At 47.0% G+C, this 4252-nt stretch overlaps 1 long non-coding RNA gene across 1 annotated transcript; it reads left to right on the top strand.

The window, feature by feature from the left end:
- The first annotated feature begins 2528 nt into the window (after positions 1-2528).
- On the top strand, positions 2529-3986 carry LOC138103671 (uncharacterized). Its single transcript, XR_011147807.1, has 3 exons — positions 2529-2572; positions 2879-3743; positions 3891-3986. It is a non-coding gene; the product is annotated as an uncharacterized lncRNA (long non-coding RNA).
- The last annotated feature ends 266 nt before the right edge of the window (positions 3987-4252 follow it).

Here is a 4252-nt window from a genome sequence, read left to right as displayed (position 1 = left end):
CAGTCAAAAAGGATTGCCCACTTTCTTGACCTCCTGCATGAAACTGTAACATAAAAGGAAAACAAGCCCTGCAGACAGCTCTGTCAAGGATGCTTAGAAATGCTGGGTCTCCAAGTAGCCCTTGAGACAGCTGAGGGAGCTGCATAGTGCTCAACAGGACCAGCTATGCTGTTTTGCCGCAGTTTCAGCCAGGGGTATAAAGGAGGACAGTCCCTACTGACAGAAAGCTCCAGGTCACCCCACTAAAGATGCACTTTGATTGGAAAAACTAGAATACAGCCATCCTAGTCTGTGCCAAATGTAGCAACAAAAAAAGTCAGTATTCCTCATACACTGATGCCAGTAAAACACTCCTGGTGTAGCTATAACGTGTCCTAAGCACTTTGGAACAGGAAGAGTGCTTCTTCCTATGTTCTTGCAGTGCCTATACAGTTGGAAGCTGTATTTAAGACAATAACCAAAGACATAAATTTCTAAAACTCTGCAGGATTTTTTCTTCTGACAAGGCCAGAAATACCACAAAAGCTACTAGTCATAATAATGGATAATTTTGTTCTTCTAACAGAGGACATACAATATCTAACTTGGTTCCTGGAGTGTGTGGAAGGTTATCAGACACAGCTGGTAAGGGAGCCTACCAGGGCATGCCCTGCCAGACCTGCTGTTTACAAACAGAGAAGGGCTGTGGGGGAAGTGGTGGTCAGAGACCATCTTGGGCACAGTGACCATGGAATCAGTCACAGAGTTTTTGATTCTTGGAGAAGTAAGGAAGGGGATCAGCAAAACGCTTGGACCTTGGACTTTCAGAGGGTGGCCTTTGGCCTGTTCAGGACACTGGTTCAGAGGGTTCCCCAGGAAAAAACCCTTAATAACAAAAGGGTCCAGGAAGGCTGGGAGGAACTCTAAATGCACAGGAGCAGGCCATCCCCATGTGCCAATAGATGAGCTGGCAGGGAAGAAGCCCAGGCTGTCTGAACAGGGAGCTTTAGCAGTAACTCAGGGAAAAAAGAGAGTATATGAGCTTTGGATCAAGAGGCAGGCAACTCACAGAGAGTACAAGGATGTTTTTAGGTCATGTAGAGAGAAAATCAGAAAGGCAGGAGCTCAATTACAACTCATTCTGCTCAAAACTCACCCAAAATATTATAAAAAGCATTTTTATAAATACATTAATAACAAAAGGAGGGCCAAGGAAAACCTCCATCCTTTATTGGACCCAGGGTGGAACATTGTAACCAAGGGTAAGGAAAAGGCTGAGGTACTTAATGCCTTCTTGGCCTTGGTCTTTAAGAGTAAGACCAGTTATTCCCAGGCCCCCTGAGCTGGTCAACAGGGCAGGGAGCAGGACAGACCCCCTGCAATTCAGGGGGAAATCATTAGTGACCTGCTGTGGCACTTAGACGCTCACAAGTCTGTGGGACTGGATGGATTCCTCCACAGGAACTGACGGAGTTGGCAGAAGAGCTCACCAAGACACTCTCCATCATTTATCTTCCATCCTGGTTAACTGAGGAGGTCCCAGATGACTGGAGGTTGTCCAGTGTGTTGCCCATTTACAGAAGGGTTGGAAGGAGGATCCAGGGAATCACAGGCCTGTCAGCCTGATAGGTGCCCGGGAAGGTTATGGAACCGATCATCTTGCATGTGACACATGGTCTGTACAGAACAACCAGGGGATCAGGCCCAGCCATCACAGGCTTAGGAAAGGCAGGTCTTGCCTGACCAACCTGATTCCCTTCTATGACCAGGTGACCCACCCCGTGGATGAGGGAAAGGCTGTGCGTGTTGTCTACATGGATTTCAGTAAAGCCTTTGACACTGTCTCCCACAGCATTCTCCTGGAAAAGCTGGCAGCCCATGGCTTGGACAGGAGCTCTCTTTGCTGGGTTAAGAAATGTCTGGATGGCTGAGCCCAGATGATAGTGGTGAATGGTGCTGCATGCAGTTGATGCTGTTCCTCAGGGCTCAGTAGTGGGGCCAGTCCTGTTTAATTTCTTTATTGATGATCTGGATGAGAGGATTGAGTGCACTTTCAGTAAGTTCATGGATGACACCAAGTTGGGTGGTAGCACAGATCTGCTAGAGAGCAGGAAGGCTCTGCAGAGGGATCTGGGCATGCTGGATCAGTAGGCCAAGGCCAATTGTATCCAACAAGGCCAAGTGCCTACACTTGGTACGGTTCAGCAAACCCTTGCAGGTTTGGGACAGCCAGTTGAATATGAGCCAGCATGTGCCTAGGTGGCCAGTGACATTCTGGCCTGCACCAGCAATAGTGTGGCCAGCAGGACCAGGGCAGTGACTGTACCCCTGTGCTCAGCACTGGTGAGGCCACACCTTGAGTGCTGTGTCCAACTCTGGGCCCCTCACTGTAAGAAGGACATTGAGGTGCTGGAGTGTGTCCAGAGAAGGGAACAAAGCTGGGGAGCGGTCTGGAGTGTAAATCTTATGAGGAGCTGCTGAGGCAGCTGGGGGTGTTTAGCCTGGAGAAAAGGAGGCTCAGGTGTGACCTTATCACTCTTTACAACTCCCTGAAAGGAGGGTGCAGCCAGTGGGGCTCTGCCTCTTCTCCCAGGTAACAAGCAGTAGGACAAGAGAACCTAGGCTCAAGCAGCCCTAAGGGAAGTTCAGGCTGGACACCAGGAAGAATTTCTTCACATAAAGGGTTTTTAAGTATTGGAATGGACTTCCCAGGGGGGTGGTGGAGTCACCATCTCTGGGGGTGTTCAAGAAATGACTGGACATAGCACTTAGTGCTCTAGTCCTGTTGACAAGGTGCTGATGGGTCAAAGGTTGGGCTTGATAATCTCAGAGGTCTTTTCCAACCTAAATGGTCTTGTGATTCTCTAATATACATCCAAAGTATTCTGAATTTGTGCAGGTCTGTGAGAAGAGTTTGGGATCTGGTCTACTGAAAAAGACACTGCAAAGAGAGCAGAGTTTTATTCTCGTTTCACTCAGGTTTATTTAACTGGTACAGGTCTAAAAGCAGTTGGGAAAAGCCCTTTGTACAACTGTGTGCAGCACTGAAGTACCTGAGAAGTGGCAATTTCTCAGTCAGGATCAGGAACTTCAGTGAAACAGCCTGTGTTTGTGTTCTCCTGCAATCTCTTCCTCAAGGACCGCATTCACCTGATGAGACAGGACCTGGGAAGCTCTTGCCAAGGTGAAAGCATCAGGGGAACTGATAGTCCGATGTGACCAGTTCCAGGGCTCTTGGGGCAGCTCTGCAGAGGAACATCTGGCATGCCACAATGAAGTAGGAAAGTGTCTCCTTTTTCTGGCTCTAAACTGTGTTAGTCACAGTGAAGATCGTGTGCTAGTACACTGTGGTGATCCAGGACAGTGCTTGGCAGGGGGTAGGGAACATTCAGTTACCCTAAAAATTCCCTATGTTGCAGGTCAGGTGGAATCTCTCTCTCCACTGCCTGTAAAACACTGCAGTACTTTTAGCAAAGACAATGACTCAGATCACAGGTGGGAGGGAAATGTGAGTGTTAGCCCAAGAAGGTAGATCTCTTTGTTTGTATATGCCTTGAAGAGAAACACACACAAGAAACAAACGGATCTCATCTTAGAAACAGGAAGACAGTCTCCTGAAACACAGATGATGTGGCACAGCTAAGCCCCTAACTCACTGCCACCTTCCCCACATGGGTTGCTGCTGCCTTGCTGAGCAAAAGGCAAGATCCAAGCTGGCTGGTGTTGGCTTCTGTCATCCTAGAAGAGTTCAAAAGAGCACACAGGTAGGCATGAATGCTTATCCCTGCCCAGTACAACACACATCCTTCATGGACTCCTCCTTCTGCAGATAAAGTCTGTAGGAAGGACGACAGCAATAGAACTACCATTAAATCAGCACTCAGATGCTTCAACAAACTTTCCACTTTCAGTTCTCGCAAGGTCCTCCTGACTACAGGCAACTTGGAGATAAGTATCTGGAGTTTTCATCTTGGGGTCTCTGTTACCACTAAAACTTTGTGACAGAATTACAGCTGTATTAGTTACAAATATGAGATTATAAAGATCTATATCTCAAAAGTAAAACCAAACAATATTAAGCTCTTATTCCCAGTATTTTTTTTGCATGGACAATTACAAAAAAAAAGATTTAGACTTGCTTTATTAAGCACTGATTCCCCAATTTGTGTGTTTTGTGTAGATGGATCCTGATCCATGTTTCAAAAGCCTGATCTCAAATTTATGTGGTGCTCAGGAGAGAAGTAACGTGGTTTATGCAGTAAGAATATATCAC

This window comes from Aphelocoma coerulescens (genome assembly GCF_041296385.1).
Source record: "Aphelocoma coerulescens isolate FSJ_1873_10779 chromosome Z unlocalized genomic scaffold, UR_Acoe_1.0 ChrZ, whole genome shotgun sequence".
Taxonomy (NCBI): domain Eukaryota; kingdom Metazoa; phylum Chordata; class Aves; order Passeriformes; family Corvidae; genus Aphelocoma; species Aphelocoma coerulescens.
Note: the sequence above shows the minus strand (reverse complement) of the source record. Positions and strands in the feature narration are given on the sequence as shown.